The 20,287-nt window shown below is 38.6% G+C and overlaps 1 protein-coding gene and 1 pseudogene across 6 annotated transcripts in view; both read right to left on the reverse strand.

The window, feature by feature from the left end:
• Positions 1-20,287, reverse strand: part of ST6GALNAC5 (ST6 N-acetylgalactosaminide alpha-2,6-sialyltransferase 5) — a 194,470-nt gene that overhangs the window by 138,832 nt on the left and 35,351 nt on the right. The gene's annotated exons all lie outside the window — the stretch shown is intronic.
• On the reverse strand, positions 15,305-16,544 carry LOC135964878 (adenosine deaminase pseudogene; annotated as a pseudogene).

Here is a 20,287-nt window from a genome sequence, read left to right on the forward strand (position 1 = left end):
CCCACAGCCAATATCATACTGAATGGGCAAAAACTGGAAAAATTCCCTTTGAAAACTGGCACAAGACAGGGATGCCCTCTCTCACCACTCCTATTCAACATAGTGTTGGAAGTTCTGGCTAGGGCAATCAGGCAAGAGAAAGAAATCAAGGGTATTCAGTTAGGAAAAGAAGAAGTCAAATTGTCCCTGTTTGCAGATGATATGATTGTATATTTAGAAAACCCCATTGTCTCAGCCCAAAATCTCCTTAAACTGATAAGCAACTTCAGCAAAGTCTCAGGATACAAAATTAATGTGCAAAAATCACAAGCATTCTTATACACCAGTAACAGACAAACAGAGAGCCAAATCAGGAATGAACTTCCATTCACAATTGCTTCAAAGAGAATAAAATACCTAGGAATCCAACTTACAAGGGATGTAAAGGACCTCTTCAAGGAGAACTACAAACCACTGCTCAGTGAAATCAAAGAGGACACAAACAAATGGAAGAACATACCATGCTCATGGATAGGAAGAATCAATATTGTGAAAATGGCCATACTGCCCAAGGTAATTTATAGATTCAATGCCATCCCCATCAAGCTACCAATGAGTTTCTTCACAGAATTGGAAAAAACTGCTTTAAAGTTCATATGGAACCAAAAAAGAGCCCGCATCTCCAAGACAATCCTAAGTCAAAAGAACAAAGCTGGAGGCATCACGCTACCTGACTTCAAACTATACTACAAGGCTACAGTAACCAAAACAGCATGGTACTGGTACCAAAACAGAGATATAGACCAATGGAACAGAACAGAGTCCTCAGAAATAATACCACACATCTACAGCCATCTGATCTTTGACAAACCTGAGAGAAACAAGAAATGGGGAAAGGATTCCCTATTTAATAAATGGTGCTGGGAAAATTGGCTAGCCATAAGTAGAAAGCTGAAACTGGATCCTTTCCTTACTCCTTATACGAAAATTAATTCAAGATGGATTAGAGACTTAAATGTTAGACCTAATACCATAAAAATCCTAGAGGAAAACCTAGGTAGTACCATTCAGGACATAGGCATGGGCAAAGACTTCATGTCTAAAACACCAAAAGCAACGGCAGCAAAAGCCAAAATTGACAAATGGGATCTCATTAAATTAAAGAGCTTCTGCACAGCAAAAGAAACTACCATCAGAGTGAACAGGCAACCTACAGAATGGGAGAAAATTTTTGCAATCTACTCATCTGACAAAGGGCTAATATCCAGAACCTACAAAGAACTCAAACAAATTTACAAGAAAAAAACAAACAACCCCATCAAAAAGTGGGCAAAGGATATGAACAGACATTTCTCAAAAGAAGACATTCATACAGCCAACAGACACATGAAAAAATGCTCATCATCACTGGCCATCAGAGAAATGCAAATCAAAACCACAATGAGATACCATCTCACACCAGTTAGAATGGCAATCATTAAAAAGTCAGGAAACAACAGGTGCTGGAGAGGATGTGGAGAAATAGGAACACTTTTACACTGTTGGTGGGATTGTAAACTAGTTCAACCATTATGGAAAACAGTATGGCGATTCCTCAAGGATCTAGAACTAGATGTACCATATGACCCAGCCATCCCATTACTGGGTATATACCCAAAGGATTATAAATTATGCTGCTATAAAGACACATGCACACGTATGTTTATTGCAGCACTATTCACAATAGCAAAGACTTGGAATCAACCCAAATGTCCATCAGTGACAGATTGGATTAAGAAAATGTGGCACATATACACCATGGAATACTATGCAGCCATAAAAAAGGATGAGTTTGAGTCCTTTGTAGGGACTTGGATGCAGCTGGAATCCATCATTCTTAGCAAACTATCACAAGAACAGAAAACCAAACACCGCATGTTCTCACTCATAGGTGGGAACTGAACAATGAGATCACTCGGACTCAGGAAGGGGAACATCACACACCGGGGCCTATCATGGGGAGGGGGGAGGGGGGAGGGATTGCATTGGGAGTTATACCTGATGTAAATGACGAGTTGATGGGTGCAGCACAGCAACATGGCACAAGTATACATATGTAACAAACCTGCACGTTATGCACATGTACCCTACAACTTAAAGTATAATAATAATAAATAAATTAAAAAAAAAAAAAAAAAAAAAAAAAAAAAAAGAAAATACAAGCGCAGTATTCAAAACAATTCAGATTAGGATAAAGCTGTTGACCTTTATGTTCTGTTTCCTGGTCTTAGTAGAGAAAATAGAGAGGAACAATAGAGGTGGTAGTAAAATATGGAACTATATTTCACCCTGACTGGCGCTGGAAGTCCCACAATGCAAACTGTTGAGTAACAGCAAAGTAACATGAGGTCTATTTGGGGGTTCCCTCCCAACCATGTACTCCCAGATTGTCCCCATCAAGCTCCATTTTCCTCCAATAAATCACACATTGAGAAGATCACCACTTTCCATTTTGAATCCGAAATTAGGCCCTACAACATATGGTTACTCTTCTGGAAAGCAGCATTAATAATGGCATGCACAATTATATCAGAATCAAAAATAAATGACTTTAACAGATTTATGAACAACCTTATGGATAAACTCATCAATCAAATTTAAATGCTTGAATAATGCAATAATGCCACTTATTAGACAAGCCTAAAGAGAATAGATACATTTTATTGTTGCCAAGAGTAACAAAACGCAATAGAGGTCATTGGGGATTCTACAGATAAGGAAAAAAAGAAAAGACCTCATGTCCCATTAAAACAAAAGGGACAAGCACAAAGACAAAACCCAGAGGCTTAATTAAAATTATAAGTCTACTAAAACATACAAATTAAATGTGTTATAGTCCTCTGCCACTCAGAAGAAAGAATTATTTATTTTCCCCTAGGGCTACTTTTTCTTAACATGCCTCTCATCATTTTTTTCGAGATATCAAAATTGGGGCTTTGCTAAATCTTTGTCCCTTTCCCAATAGTGATAAAGGAAACAGTCTCACTTTGCTTTTGTCTCTTCTTATTAGAGTTTTGAATCACAGCTACTTCTCCCTCTCTTTCTCTTCATCGCCTCACTGTCCTCCAATACAGCACTATTAGTGTTGAGAAATGAAAAAAATATAAATATAGCCAATGTTAAGAAAATAATGGTACATTCCTAAAATATATTTTATATATCATTAAAATACTTTTTAGAACTCTGAATAACAAGGAAAAACAAAAGCAATACAATATTAAAAATGCAAAAGCCAGATATGAAATTATGTATTATGTGTTATTTGAAGGTGTTAAAATATATACATAATTTAAAAACTTCTGTACAGTAAAAGGACATCAGAAATCAAAAGACAAATAACAAATTGGGGAAATATTTGCAATACATGATAGACATGAAGTGTATAGGTATAATATAAAGTAAACCTTTACAAAGCAATTTCAAATAAGATAAAAATCACAATTTAAAAATGAGCAGTTCACAAAAGAAATAAAATGGTAAATTAATATCCAAAAAGATGTTTGATTGTACTATTAATGAAAAATTACCTGTAAAAATGGCCCATCATTTTTACCTAACAAATGGGGTTAATATTTCATTTTCTCCTAGTAAATTTCTCCTAGAGAAATATTAGTAATACTGATAAAGGTATGGAGAATCCATCTTTTCCTGTATTGCTAGTGAGCGCATACATTCTCACAACTTTTATTTCGGCAATCCTGAAATACATATCAAAATTGAACCAGTAATTCTTCTTCTAGAAATTTGTCTCAAGGAACTATTAGGTTAAGTACAAGAATGCATGTACAAGAAGCTTCACTGAAGCATTATTTCAGAGAAGAGAAACCTAGAAACAACCTACATACTCATAAATGAGGGATTAGCTGCATACATTCTAGAATATCTATCTATGCATTTGAAGAAATTCTCTGCAACAATTAAAAATACTTTTTTCATATTTCTTGATAATCGAAAGATCTCTCTGAAATTCAACTGAATAAAAGAGCCAGATGCAAGGCATGATATAGCGTGACCCCTACATAAATTACAGAGACACCTGTGTGTGTAGGTATGAATAAAGAGATGACGGAGTAATTACCAATAGATTAGTAATGGTTGCCGCTGGGTGATAGTTTAATTTTCTAAATAAGCATGCTATTTTAACTTTCGCAAAAGATTTATATGCAAAGATAAAAGTGATTCACACTTGATAGTGGAATTATAAGTGACTTCTCTTTTAGAGCATTCATTACTTTTTAACATTTTCTTTGCTTTGTACTTTATACATTTTGTATGACTTTGCTTTATTTCATAACAAGAAAAATAAACCAACAAGGAAGAGAAGAGCCATGGAATTGCTGGTGCCTACTTCCTCTGATCCTGCAAGGCAGATCCATTTGCTCAGTTTTCCCACAAGTGTGTCAGCTGGAGTGGGAGGCACGGAGCTGTCAGAGTTCTGTGAACTTGGCCAGGTTTCTGTAACCAGAGAGCCCGTCAAATCTGCATGTGGTACCTAAAGAGCTGCATGTGGGTTGAAAGTCCTGGTTTCAGTGTTGCTGGCTTATGGATCAAAATGTCCTTTTAGGTCCCAACCATCGCTTCTAGAGAATTTTGTCACTAGTTACCTTTTAAAATATTGCCTCTTTAAAGTTGAGAACTGCAAAACAGACTTTTTGAAAAGGAAATTTGTATTTCCCACAGTTCAAGAGATGCAAGAAATGTTTATATTTATTAATGAAATACCAGAAAAAAATAGAATCTAGGTTTTTATTTGTATATATATTTTTAAAACATATCATCCATTATGGAATGTATCGTGTAGGACACACATATCTTCTTATTGCTTGTTCTCTTCATTAAGTATCAAATTTTTGCCTTGGATGGCTGCACCTAATGATGGAGGCTTTGAAACTCCTGAAGGCATTTCCATGAGAGACTCTGTCATTTGAAATTTTAAAGCAAAGAACTCACTCTTTTTAATCTGAATTAATTTCAGTGCAGTGATGACTGAAGGAAGGAAAATGGACTCAGCTCTGATCCTGTCAGCCCTATTGTCTTCAAGATTGAGTGACTCTGATGGTAATAATAAACTGTGTCTTTGGCTTTGAATTGGCAAATTCAAATAGATTGCTTTAAGAAAACCAGGTGATGTGGTTTGGGTATTTGTGCCCTCCAAATCTCATGTTGGAATGTGACCTCCAGTACTGGAGGTGGGGCCTGCTGGGATATTGAATCATGGGGGCAGATCCCTCATGAGTGGCTTAATGCCATCCCCTTGGTGATGAGTGAGTTCTTCTGTTAGTTCATGAGACTGATCTGGTTGTTTAAAAGAGTGTAGGTAGCACCTTTCCCCTCCTTCACTCTTGCTTCTGCTCTTGCCGTGTGATGTGCTGCTCCCCCTTCGCCTTCCACCATGATTGTAAGCTTCCTTGGGCCCTTACCAGGAGCAGATGCCAGTGCCATGCTTCCTGTGCAGTGAGCAGAACTGTGAGTCACTTAAATCTCCTTTCTTTATAAATCATCCAGTCTCAGGTATTCCTTTATAGTATTACAAAAACAAACTAACACACCAGGCCATCTGGAATTACTTACTCTCCTTAGTTTCAAAACACTGAATAATAAATCTAATTGCTGCTCATGGGTCTGTACAGGTCAGGAATGTTTGGACACAAAGGATTACAGATTTCTTCAGGGTTTCTTAGAAGCTTTTGGTTACCTTAGTTGAAATTGCCCTTGGTCTGAAACCATAGGTGTTTGAGCTCATAGAACTGTGGATGCTCCAGTCGTTGTGCACCAAGGATATGGTGTAAATGGAACTTCGGTACATATATGAAAGTATGTGAGGAAACAAAGAAACACATTTGAACTAATTCTTCCATCAAGTTGTCATTGTAGAGAAAAGGGGAGAGGCAAAAATTCTGGTTATGAATATTTTAAGGAAAGAACAGCATATTAAATGCCTTGGTATCCTCCATTAAGTCCAATAAATGTTAGACACAAAGTTTGAGCTCATTAAAAGGAGTATATTCATCCAGTCACTCAGAAGATACTTGTGTGTTCTTACATAAAAGTAACTGTGGAGGGGATATTAAGATGCATGAAATGGACCTGCCCTCCAGAAACTTAATTCAAATTAATCTTCTCCTCCCAATAGAAGCATGATCTCTAGATACTTTCAGAGTATCTCTTCAGTGTGCTGCATTTCATGTCTTGCACTTGAAATTGGAATGGAACGGCTTAGTGGAATGGGAAAACAATGCTACTGAACAGAATCTGGTTTGTGGGCTTTGTAGATAGAAATAATACTTCTTTATCTGGAGGTAAAGGTCCTTTGTTCACACTTCAACTTACACAGATGCACACACTCACCCACTCACACACGCTCAACAGATTAAGACAATCCAGCAGAAATCTGTCCCTCCTACTCTTTGGCATCACATTTTTGTACCGTCATGCTGTACTTATTTGACCATATTTTCAATAGAACTTTCATTTGATGCATTTGCAAAAGCTCAGGAAAGTGCATGCAGTATATTTTCTTTGGAATGGCCATTAATTTTTAAGATGTTGGAGCTGATACTTTATAGTTTCTGTGAATATCTATATAGTATGTATGAGATGTGATATGAAGTCATCCTATCTTGAGATCATGCTTTTCCAAATACACTTAATTGTTCTGCTGCAAATCCATGAGATCTAACCTCAGTGGGACTAGTGATGTAACTGGTTTTTGTTGTTTGTTTGTTTGTTTTTTGAGATGGAGTCTAGCTCGCTCTGTCTCCCAGGCTGGCATGCAGTGGTGTATCCCGGCTCACTGTAATCTCTGTCTCCTGGGTTCAAGCGATTCTCCTGTCTCAGCCTCCCAAGTAGCTGGGATTACAGCTAACTGCCACCACGCCTGGCTAATTTTTGTATTTTTGGTAGAGACGGGGTTTCACCATGTTGGCCAGGCTGGTCTTGAACTCCTGATCTCAAGTGATCCACCAGCCTCAGCCTCCCAAAGTGCTGGGATTACAGGTGTGAGCCACAGTGCCTGGCTGTGGGTAATCCTTTTATTCATCTCCAGTTGACAAACAATTACCTTCCACATGGACTGTCCCAAACCCTGTCCAATTGCTGTAGGTCTCCATTCTCTGTTCCTCATTGTCCACTTACTCTTTTTTTTTTGCATTATTTCTTCCTTTACAATACATATGCTTTTTATATTCTTTTTCTTACCTTATTTTAGTGGTTGGAAGTTCCAGTACCATACTTAATAAGAATGACACCAAATGTCCTTTCATTGTTCCTGATCTTAAAGGGAAGTATTCAGTCTTACCCTGTTAGGTATGATATATGCTGTATGGGTTTCTGTGTAGATGTTCTGTATCAAGTTGAGTAGGTTCCCTTCTCATTCTTAGTTTGCTGAGAGCTTTTTTCATGAATGGGTGCTGGATACTGTCAAACGCTTTTCTGTGTCAATTGAGATACTCATGTTTTCCTCCTTTACTCTGTTAATGATTTATTGACTTCCAAATGGTGAATTAGTATTGCATACCTCTGGAGTTTTTCAATTGCAAATTCAATTTCATTAATGGTTATAGAATTATTCTGGCCAAGGCTTGGTAGTTTGTAATTTATAAAGAATTGGTCTATTTCTCCAAATTTATGAATGTAAAGCTGCTCATAGTCTCCCATTATCCTTGTAATGACTGCAGAATTTGTATTGAAATCCTTATTTTATTTTTGCTGTTGGTGATTTCTGTCTTCTTGTTTTATAACTTTGTGAGTCTTACTAGAGGTTTATCAGTTTTATTGACTTGTTTTTAAGAATCCGTTTTTTGTTTCATTGATTTTTCTCCATTGTTTTCTTGTTTTATATATCTTACTTTTCTTTGTACTGAAGATCAATCCCCAAGATAGGAAAAGAAGAGCCCCTTTTCACTCATTTTCTTTCCAGTTCTTAGTGTCTTCCACTATCTTTTCTCCATTCTTTCTGTGTTAGAGAAAGGGTGCTTTTCCCTCTTTCCAAGGATAAATTCTGTCTTCCCAGTTTGGTTTCAGTTTTCTCCTCTGGGGCCATGCCACATTTGTAACTTTCTTTTTTCTTTCATCTTCAAGCTATGCCTTAGACTCTAAATTTGTTCCTACTACCAGTCTACCCTAAATAAAGTCTCTCAGGCATAATTCTCACTAAAATATTGTTTTATTCTTTCCTTTACCAAATCTCTCAAGCAGGTAGTCTACATTCTCTGCCATTAGCAGTTCACTTCTCATTCATTATGGCTATTTCCTATTCTCATGGCCATGCCTTAACTATGATTAAATGATGGTTTACACTACAGCAACCCACCCTGAGCTCTCTATTCTTCTTTCTACCGTATGTTTTCTGTTTGGGGACTTGGGCATTACTCTATTATTTGTGTTTCCATATTCAAACTCTTCAAGAGAGTATCTGATTGACTTGTCAGTTACTCTCCAGCATAAATATCAGATTGGCCACATCTACTTATAAGATTAGCCCATAGGCTGACTTTGGGCCAGCCACGGTTCCCTGATCCAATCCGTTGTGACCAGTATAAGAAGGTAATGCAGGTACACAGCATGTGACTATGCATAAAAAACTTTTCAGAAGGAGGTAAGAGTGGGAACTTCTATGAAGCACTCAGAGTATACCACAATTTAAAATTCCCAACTGGGTATACTTACAGTGTTAGTTTGGGGTACTGGCCATTTTTAGTAAAGTAGATAAGTTGATTATTCAGTGTCAGACATTATATCTGAACTGGAAGGTTTTTTAAAAAGCCCAAAGATCAGTACTTTAAGATTTACATTTCTTCACAGTTTCTATGGCATATGCATCTGAAATTCACCAAATTTTATCAGTCATATGGCTGTTTTCTTTTAATATGTCAAAGAATAATGAGACTGATTCATGGAAAGTCACAGAATTGACAGTAGCCTGGATTTTTAAATTTCTAAGTTTTGTTATTTCTTTGTAGAAGGTGAGATTAAAAAAATTCACCAGCACTTCAAAAGCCCAGCTATGTAGAGCTGACTTGAAAAGCTGTTCTAAGATACTTGACTTTCCTTCCCTGGACATGAATGATATGGATACGCTTCCCTTTCCCTTTTTCCTAATTTACATGTGAAATAAAGTCATCACCAGAAAGATGAATATAACACATCAAAACATGATACAGGACATTATTTCTCACTGCCTTAGTTTTCTGCAAATATTTCCATCTTTAAGTTTCAGCCCAGCTTTCTACCTTATTTAATGCCATATTTATAGTGTTTTCTCTGATTTTTATTAGCAGTTCTTTGTGAAACTGGTTATGGATCTTTTCTATTATTTTTTGTACAATGCTAAAAGATTCATTAGTGTAGTAATTCATTACTGTAGTAATACTGCAGTTCTCATTATCACCTTAGCGTCAACTCCCTGATTACAGTTATTTTAGGGCAAGGGTATTCTGATTTGCCAAGATTATAATGAAGAAAAGTCAGAAGTTTATTTTTTTATTTTTAAAGTAACTAAGAACTCTTGGCTTGATCTTTGGAATTTAGCTTAGCTCAGCCCCCATTCACTCAGCACTTATACTCTGTTAGGCACAGGGGATGTTAAGATGAATTAATACAGGTTCTAAAACCAAAGACTTTATAGCCGAGGAGATGAGACTATTGGATGTACGCTCAGTGCGATCACTGGTAAATTTCCTCTGAAAGACAGAGGAAAGGCACCTTGTCCTTTAATAGAGGGAGTGTCAGAGAAAACTTTTGGGAAAGGAACATGCCTGAGTCATGCCTTGAAGACTAAATCGACACCCATTAAGGGAACAAGGTGGGGATTTTCAGCGAGTGGGGGAGCCATCTAGGAGCAATAACAGTGTGAACAATGGCGCACACATTCCTTGGGGCATATGAAAACCTATTAAGCTGCTTGGTACTTCTGGAGAGTAACAAGGCTGAATGGGAAGAGAGGAGCCAAGCAGCCCAAGACAGGAGGCACTGTCCGAGCCAGGCTGAGGCGTTTTCCCTCAATCTTCACGTTATCGAGGCAGCCTGGAAGCTGTTTAAATTGGGAGGGCATGATCATATTTGTTCACCAGAGGGATCAGTCAATCAGCTGCAAGGAAGAGGAATTTGAAGGGGTAAAATCAGAGGCAGTCATCCAGTTCAGAAAGTTCTTCACTCACAATTACAGAGTAAGATAACCAAGGCTTGAGAACCGAGGCATTGCTAAGACAAGAAGAGAGATGCTTACCTGAGGAAATTAAAAGGTAGGATTTTAATGCTGTTTTACAGTATCTTAGTGATGTGCTAGTAAACCTTATCTATGAATACAAATAAATGGAGAAGTAAACAGGAAATGGATAGAATACAGTCCTTACAATTCTTCAGTGTAGAGGCTACTTTATTTCAGTAAACCTCATTGAAACTCTATGTGCGCCTGTGTGTATGGAACAGACACAGTTCATTTAAGAGTTATCTATGTTGCTGTCCAGCTAAGGAGTGTTTATTCCCTAGGGATCAAAGTACCCAAATCTGGCAAACTCCAAAGCAGTGAGAGGGATGAGGACTGCCTGGTGCCCAGGTGCTTAGCTTGGAGTGTCATTCTTTTTTTTTTTTTTTTTTTTCTTTTGACATGAAGTCTCACTGTGTTGCTAGGCTGGAGTGCAGTGGTGTGATCTCGGCTCACTGCAAGCTCTGCCCCCCGGGGTTCAAGCGATTCTCCTGCCTCAGCCTCCTGAGTAGCTGGGACTACAGGTATGTGCCACCACGCCCAGCTAATTTTTGTATTTTTAGTAGAGACGGGGTTTTACCATGTTGGCCAGGATGGTCTCAATCTCTTGACCTCGTGATCTGCCCGCCTCGGCCTCCCAAAGTGTTGGGATTATAGGTGTGAGTCACCAAACCTGGCCTGGAGCCTCATTCTTTTGACTTTCTCTTCTATTACTGATGTTGTGGTAAAAATGACCAACACACTAGAAGCATTTTCATTAGAGATCTCTTCTTTTCCTCACTCTCAGACTGGAATAGAAGCCAGAAAAAAGATGTCAGGCACATTATCAGCTTCATTCTCTTTTCCAACTCTATTTTCTAGAAAGATGGTAATTTCCACCGAGCTGATTAACATTTTTTAAAAATAATTCTTCATATGTTACCTAGTGTGACAGTTAACTTATGTGTCAAATTGACTTGGCCATGGAGTGCCCAGACATTTGATCAAACATTATTCTGGGTGTTTCTGGATGAGATAACCATCTGAATTGGTAGACTGAGTAAAGCTTACTCTGCTCCCTAATGTGAGTGGGCCCCATCCAATCAGTTGAAGACCCGAATAGCACCAAAAGGCCCAGTAAGAGGGAGCACCTACTATTGACTGTTGAGCTGGGACATGGGTCTTTTCCTGCCTTTGTACTCAAACTGAAAAACTGGCTCTTCCTGGGTCTTCAGCCTGCTAGCCTTTGTATCAGAACTTATACCACTGGCTTGCCTGGGTCTCCAGCTTGGAGACTGTAGATCTTAGGACTTCTTAGCCTCATAATCACATAAGCCAATTCTTTATAATAAATACACACATACAAATATAAATATACATTTATATATAATGCCTATTGTTTTTGATTTCCTGGAGAACCCTGACTAATACACTACTATACCTAGGCAATAAATTTTCTACTAAAGAAAAACAAAGGCCGGGCATGGTGGCTCAAGCCTGTAATCCCAGCACTTTGGGAGGCCGAGATGGGCGGATCACGAGGTCAGGAGATCGAGACCATCCTGGCTAACACAGTGAAACCCCGTCTCTACTAAAAATACAAAAAAACTTAGCCGGGCGAGGTGGCAGGCGCCTGTAGTCCCAGCTACTCGGGAGGCTGAGGCAGGAGAATGGCGTGAACCCGGGAGGCGGAGCTTGCAGTGAGCTGAGATCTGGCCACTGCACTCCAGCCTGGGTGACAGAGCGAGACTCCATCTCAAAAAAAAAAAAAAAAAAAAAAAAAGAAAAACAAGACACCAAAATTTTACATTATTTATAACCTCATTACTCAGAGGCAACTAGAATATTGTGTGTAAGTTGGGAGTTCAGTTTTCCAAAAAAATGAATCGTAGTGTACAGATTTATTAGTTATCCTAGATCAATAATAGATTATGAATGAATAGACATTTTGACAATATTGACAATGTTTAGTCTAATTTTTCCTTGCTTGAGTTTAGCAATGTTTAATATTGCTAGCAAGTCAGTTTTTGTCTATCATGAACCTTACTCTTATGTGTTTTTTTAGTTCTTTTAGGTTTATCTTGTGTCAATTGCTTATAACTGTAATGCTCATTCTAGGTTAAAGTCAAAATAAAATATTTGTTTTAATGTACATGCAAAGAGCAATAATAAAGTAGATGCATAAAAACTGGGTTCAAGGCAGGATGAAATAATGAGGTCAAAATTTCCTTTTCCAAATCAAAACCTGTATAGTTGAAGGAAGTGGAACTCATAGCCTTGCCCACCTGACTTTTCATTCACCGTGAGGGAGTTATTCTAGGAGGAACGAATTCTGGAGAAGTATAGCAATTCTGTTTAGAATTTCTATTTTTCTTTTCATTTGTCCTGTTAATCATTTACCAATGTACTCTGTTGATATTTATACTCAATTTTTAGTGGCATTAACACTGATTATCAACGAAGAATTATTTACAGGGAAATTATACTAACATTATTTTGGTTGAACCAAACATAAGAAAAAACTCATTGTTTGGAACATGAAGCCATAGCCATGGTAACATCAAGGTATATACTAATTACAAGAAAAGTACCTAAAAAGAAACAAAAACCTCATATTCCATATTGGTAAACACAATCCTTTTTTTTTTAAAGGCTTATGACACACTGTTTAGATTTTAAACAGAGCATTAAAAGAGAAATATGGAACAGTTTATTCAAGCCTTGTGGTTTCTCCTTATTGAGCACTAAAGATTGTTTCAAGTTCCCATCCTTTAATAATTCATTAGTTTTCTAGTGGAAACTAAAATCTTGATGTTTAAAGAAACATCCCTACATCAAAAAATAAAGTAAAATTTAGAACAGGATGACAACTGGAGGAGAAAATTTTTTGATCATAAAAGTTTTCAGTTCTAGTCCCTAAGACCAATGTATAGCATCTGAATAGGACATACAGATTTTTTTTTCATTCCTTAAAGAGAATTAAAGAGAAAACAAGAATATTGAGAATTTCTTTGTAAATGTGTGGTTGCTTTTAAAATGTGGAACAAGGGATGAGTCCTTTGGAGACAAAGGTGAAGCAGCTGCATGTAGCTGGATGAGGCTGGCTTAGTCCCGTCCCTCCCAGTTGTGTCATCCGTGCCAGCTTCCTACTTGCAAACTCGTGTCTCAGAAATACTTATGAGAACACAGGTACAGGAGTGCTTTCAATCAAAATTTGGATTCCCTTCTTGATTTAAAGGTAAAAGATACTTTTTTCCTAAAAACTATGAACTACAAAAGCAAGGAAAAGTTAGCGATCTATTCTACAGGAGTATTTCAATGAGGTTTTTTTAAAATGCAGATGGCTAGATCAATCTTGCCTTTATTTTGGTAGAAAACATGTCTTCTGTTAACATTCCAAATTCTCAAGTAGAAAAAATGATTATTATTACCACCAAGGAAGTTTTATAAATGTGTTAAAATCTTAGCAGTATCAGCCTGAAGTATTTCCTAAGTGAGCGTATGTTCTGTCTTCTAATAGAAAGTGCAGTTTTTAAGAGCTGAATGTAGATCAATGGACTTTTCTCTCAGTGCACATGAAATTCTAGAGGTGAAAGGATTAGCCTGATGAATGCCTCATTTTTATCATGTACAATTGTAGTGGGTGCTGAACTTGAATTATGCTCTTTTTTTTTGGCCTTGACCACTTATTTAAATATACCATTTACCTAATGTATAGTCAGAGGAGCAGAATTTTATAATCACTGGGATTTTGAAAGGCATATAAATTACCACTGTCTGTGTCTTTACATCAACATAAATATCTCCAACTGTATGGATACAGATGTTAATACTGATAATACGCATCCTATTCACGGTATTAATAAATGCTTATTCACACTCACATTGATAACAACCTACAGAAAAGGTATCATTAGAAGCATATGATCAGTATTTTATAGTTTAAAATTAATATTGAAACTTTATAAGTGTTTGAGCAGTCATCAAACTGATATTTTAAAACCAAGATTTCCAAATCTCTGAGTTAGAACAGTCAAAAATATGAAACCTCTTATCTATGTCTAAATAAAAATGTTTGGTTGATTTCTTTGGGCAATCAGTTTTAGACAGCTAAAATGCTTTCCCCTGAAATTACAATATTTACTTAGCTTTTATTTTTTTTCAAAGATTAAAAAATCACACATCTTTAACCACTGCAATTGTGACACTGCATATCACCACCCGCGTTTTCTAATTTCATGATTGCATATATTTACACAAATTATATAAATAAGATGCAATTACAATAATTACAGAGGAATAGGCAACAATTGAAAAAAATACAAATTCTCACTAAATGATATGAAAATTGTCAGACAAACCCATACAAGAATAGAAACTACTTTAAGATGAACCCAACCAGACAACAGCAAACAATCCAGCCAAACACCTTAGTCTCAACAACTTGAAACATGTTACACTGGGAGACCTGAGGCTTAAGGCTTAAGGGTAAAGTTCTTTTCCCTTAAAATTTGTTTCCCAGTCCTAGAATGTGAATGTTTAACGTCTTGACTTTCCTAAACATATTATGACTACAGAACATTTTTCCTTGGTGTTTTCTTATTGTTATTTCAAAGAAAAGGGAAGGATAATCACAAAATTAATGAAAAGCAAACACACTACAGACAACTCTATGGAGTTGTAATTAGGAAAGAGCAGGTCCTGCTATGATTTTGTTGTCCTTTTCTCCAACTGTATATATCATTTTCAATGATTCACAGTCTAAGAATGTTATTTGTCCAATTTATTTTGCTTTTAGTTAAGAATATTCTTAAGACAAATTATGCAACTCATCCATTTGAGAACTCTATAAATTTTCCTGTAGTGTATTTTATTTGCATTGAATTTCTCACTTTGTTTTATATTGCAGACAAATATTCTTTTTTTTTTTTTTTGCATGCCATCAGCCATGGGCTTCTTTATTGAGCACCAGATTTTCAGTACAAGTTGCCACAGAAGGAGGGTTTCAGATTCAACCATGCCCATGTGCAAGGGCGCTGGTCCCTGGCCAGGGCACATAATCAGAGACGTGATACGGCCATGCCGAGGTATACGTGTGTGCAGAAATGGACACACAGGCTTCAGGAGCATCAGTAACTGACGATTGAGATCATGGTCTTCTTGGAAGGAATACATGTAAAAATGTTGCTCAGCCCCACAGAGTTGGGATGACTCCACAGGGCGAAGGCTTGGAGGGGTGGCATCTTCAGAGGTGGTGCCCTGCAGAGGCTGAAGGTGGCATCCAATAGGCTTTATAGAGCAGGTTGAAAAGCTCCCTCTTCTCATCTTCTGGGAGGAAACTAGATTTGGCTGCATTGATGTTCAGCCTCTTAAACTCCTCTTCAGTAAAGCCCATGTCCCATTTGGTCATATGGTAATCAGTGTCGAGGGTGTACTTGAAGATGAGCGGGTCATCTGTGTTGAGTGAGTAGTTAGCCTTGTCATTTTTGAGCCGAACGACTGCATGCTCTGTGTCCGGCTTCCAGGCACCAGTGAGGTAGCTGGACCAGGGGCAGATCTCGAAGTGCATGTTTTCCTGCCGCAGCCTGTCATAAAGGGCCTGGTCTTCCAGAGTGTGGTAGCCATGTCCCAGCCGCTCTGTCTTGAGTATGTCCACAGCCTCTTTTACTACTTCGGCTAAGCCCACCTCCCCAGCGTGGACAGTACAGTGAATGCGGCTCTTCACAGCCTCCTGGTAGGCCTGGACATGTCCAGGCAAGAGGCTGCTTCCTGGGATGGTCTCATCTCCAGCCAGGTCAATGGCCACCACGGTCTACTGCTGGTACTTCTTACACAGCTCCACCACGTCAGGGGACCAGTTGGGCTGGTGGCACATGCAGCACAGGATGGACCAGGCCTTGACCCCGAAGTCTCGTTCCTGCTCCTGCAGGCCCTGGCCCACTAGGACCACCACCTGGTCTGGGGTGAGGTCCCCTTCAGCCTGGTTCCAGGGGATTGGCTCCACTTTGGAGTTGGCAAGCAGGTGCGGACTGTACCGCACCTCCACGTACACCACACCTTCTTTGGCCTTCATCTCTATAAACTCATAGGTGATCCTTTTGATAGCCTCCCGGCAGCCCGCAATAACAGGCATGTAGTAGTCAAACTTGGCCAGGAAGTCCAGGAGGGTGAGCAGCTTGTCCATGCCAATGACGTTCAGCAGCCCCTCTGCTGTGTTAGCTGGGAGGGCGATCCCTCTCCTCCTGCCATAGTATAAGATGGTTTCAGGCTTGATGGCTCCGTCTAGGTGGACGTGCAGTTCTACTTTGGGCTTGTCGAAGGCAGGTGTCTGGGTCATGGTGCCCGCATGCGCCCAGGCGCTGCTCCCTCCGCCTATGCTCTCCGCCCGTCTCTGCCGGCTCGGTGGCCACTTGGCTTTCTCTGGGGCCCGACAAATATCCTTAACATAAAAATTGGAAAGTTTGCCTCGTTGTTTTCTTTTTGCAACAATTTTACTAGATCTACGACCGTGTCTTGCCAGCCTGTGGCAGTGAAAAATTAACATTTTGACACACCATACGTCTTCACAAAGGAACTTAGATTTGTCCCCATCCTAGCTTATTCATAGTTCCTATGTTTCAGTCACTATGCTGAGTTCCTTATTTACGTTATATTTTATGTAACACTTCATAACAACCCTGCAAGATGATCTTTTATAACAGCAGAATCCTCATTTTTACAGGTGTAGAAACTGAGGCTTTGAGAGTGTAAGTACAGAGACAGGTGTTGGCAGTTATACAGTTTTTGAGCCAAGATGTGGATTCTGGCCTATCTTAAGCATTTATATAGACATTTCTGATTTCCAACACTGCACTAGATACAAGGTTGTGAGGATACAAAGGTGAATAACACATGGTCACTGCCTTTGAGGCACCTAATGTCTTACAGGTAAGAGAGATACAAACACCAATAATTTCAACATAAAATGAAAAGTGTTGAGAGAAAGGCCTGAAGAGTTTTTACTGTGAAACAGCTTTCTTAAGGCAATATTAGATGCTTCATGTGTTTTACCATATGGCAGCATAGCTATAATAACCACTGGGTAGTGATGATTTCAAGTAAGGATAAATCAAATTCCTTAGGAAATAAAACTAATATATAACTTCAGAAAATAAAACTTCAATTTCTTAGAGCATCAAAGAATTGCATAGAATTGTAAATTCACTGATTAGATGATTAATGGAAAAATCTATTTATTAATTCATTAACAAATGATCATTAAGTACTTGCTCTGGGCCAGGTGATGTGGCAGACTTTGAAGACGCGAGGATGAACAACAAAGACAAGAGCCCTGCTGTTACAGAGCTTACCTCAGAGAAACCCAACAGACTGTGTTAGGTGCTATGTGAAGGGAGTGCTAGGGAAGCACTCAGGCAAAGGTCTAACCTAGGTGTCCTGAAGGAAGTGAGGTCTAAACGGATGCTATAAAGTAGCCAAGCACAAAAGAGAGCTAACAGCCTTGTGATCTGGAGGCAACCTGTTGTGTAAAAGTCTTGAAAGTGCTATGATCTGAATGCTGTGTCCCCCTCAAATCCACATATTGAAATCTAATCACCCATGTGATGAGGTTACGAGGTGAGGCCTTTGGGAGGTGACTGGGTCATAAGGGCAGAGTCCTCATGGATGGAATTAGCACCCTTATGAATGAAACAGGCTCCAGAGATCTGCTTTGCCCCTTCCACTGTGTGAGGACATAGTGAGAAGCCCCCATCCATGAACCAGGAAACAGGTCTTCACCTGACATCAAATCTGCCACTGCCTTGATTTTGGACTTCCCAGCCTCCAGAACTGTAAGACATACATTTCTATAGTTTATAAGCCACTCAGTTTATGGTATATTTTGTTATAGCAGCCTGAACAGACTAAGACAGAGAGCACAACAAAAATAAGAACCTGAGAGAAATTTAGTCTGCTTGGAGCCATAGGTGGGAAAAGGAAAATGTTAAAAGGTAAGTAATAGATAGTATCATCAAAAAAAATCTATTTTATTAAAAAGGTTTTGTGCTAATTGTGCATGTAGGAAATAAACCCTTCCAGAGATTCTGCAGGTGGTTCTGCGTGCTAGAAACATCTCAAGTGTTCCCATAAATATAATGCATCAAATTAATATTTTTAGCATTCCTGATTAACAATATATGAAAACATGAACCAACTATAGAGGAGGGGACTGGGACGATCTTGAGACTAAAACTTAAGTGAGCTAAGGCTGTAGCTAGAATACACTAGGTGAAGCAGAGGTCAAGACAAAGTGCAAGTATCTGTCCTCACAGCGCCATTTATAAGACTCCTCCTTACTTAATAGGAGGAAACCTCATGTCAATGAAACACATGGCATCCAGGGATAGGGGCATGTGGACCCTTGGGTAGAGTTGGAGGAATTTAAACTCAGGACAAAGAGTGAGAAGATGTGGGCCTACACTTGCATGGTAAAGTACAGCGGCTTCCCAGAGTGTAGTGATGCAAGAAACTGTGGAGCAGGACTTTCTGTCACTAGTACAGGTACAGCCAGTGAACACTGACTAAATGTCTCTTCTACTTGTCATTGTTACTTCACAGAAAGAGCCTTTGTCTTGGACGTAGTGGTTTTTCTAAGTTGGCTTGCACTGTTAGCAAATGTGACAGCCTGCTGCCTCAAGTGCTTTTTCTGTCCCTTACTGCCAACAAGCAGGGTTGGGTGTGCTCAGAGATAATAGGAATAGGAGGCTTCACATCAGCGAGAGTAGTAAGCAGGGTCAAGATCAGAGTATATAGAATCTTACAAACCATGTTGAGGAGTTCATCCTAAGAACAGAAACCCAAAGAATGGTTTTGGTATAGAAATGGAAAAAATGAGAGTTGAATCTTGGATCCCTCCCGTGGTAACAGCTTGAAGGAGGCAAAAGAGTGAAGGGCTACAAGAAGACTCATTAGCAGAATGTTGAATGGTAGAATGATAGTGGTCCCTCTATATGGGCAACAGTGGGTTGCTGAAAGTGAGTAGATTTAGGAAATAAATCGCAAGTGGCCTGTTGGGGTGTGTGGCATCAGTGATGGCAGAATCCAAGGTTGACAACTAGATGCATGATTTTGGAAACTGGCTTAACAATGATTAATAGAAAAAATAATGAGAAAATAGTGGTAAAGGGCCAAGATGGGTGAGCAGGAGAAGGCTGAGATGATGAGTTTTACTTAGAATATGTTGAAATAAGGTACCTGTGGGGCATTCAAGGGGAGTGTCTAGTAAGTAGTTGGATATGCAGATCTGCAGCTCAGGAGGGAGACCTGGGGTTGAGATATAGACAAACATTTTGCATTAATTTATACACACTTCTAAGCAAAAGAGACGAGTTCAATTTCCAAACATATACACCTTCCTATTTAAGAGAACTTTCTGTTTATATCCCATGTTATCAATCAGAAGTATCTTCATTAATTCTTGTCATACCTGTACTCAACAATCAAAAAATTATAGAAGGATTACTATTTAATAATGATATCCCTCTAAAATTAAACATTTTAAGTGGCATTAATTCTCTTTTCCATCTTATACAGACTTTCAAGAATAATTATCTGATCAGGAAGTTCAAAAGTTCAGATACTATTTTAACCACCTTTCTCAATTCAAATGCTTACTTCACCTTTAGCAACAGTCAGGAAAGACACTGCCACTTCATTTCCCCCATAGAGGAAATGATTCTTGAAAAATGCTGCCAAAAAACACCAGTGTGAGAAACCTTAATGAAGTGGCTTTATTCTAGCTCTTGGAAAGCCCACTTTGGTTAGGGGTATGCAACTTTTCTTGTCATATTCTCCATCTTGAAAGGGCTTTTAACTCAGATATATCACTGCCCAACAGAAAGAAGTGTTGGCAGGCTTTTTTAAAAAACATTACTTGAAATATTTTGTTGCCAGATAACAGCTTAAATACCATTTGCTACTCCTCAGTTAAGAAAAAGAAAAAGGAAGGGCTCATTATGGCTTTTCTTCCTCCGAAATGATGCTCTTTAAGACAAGAGCATCTTGTTTGCTTTCAAGCAGTTGGGTCATGCTAATGTTCTGCATGTTTCT

This window comes from Macaca fascicularis, chromosome 1 (assembly GCF_037993035.2).
Source record: "Macaca fascicularis isolate 582-1 chromosome 1, T2T-MFA8v1.1".
Taxonomy (NCBI): Eukaryota; Metazoa; Chordata; class Mammalia; order Primates; family Cercopithecidae; genus Macaca; species Macaca fascicularis.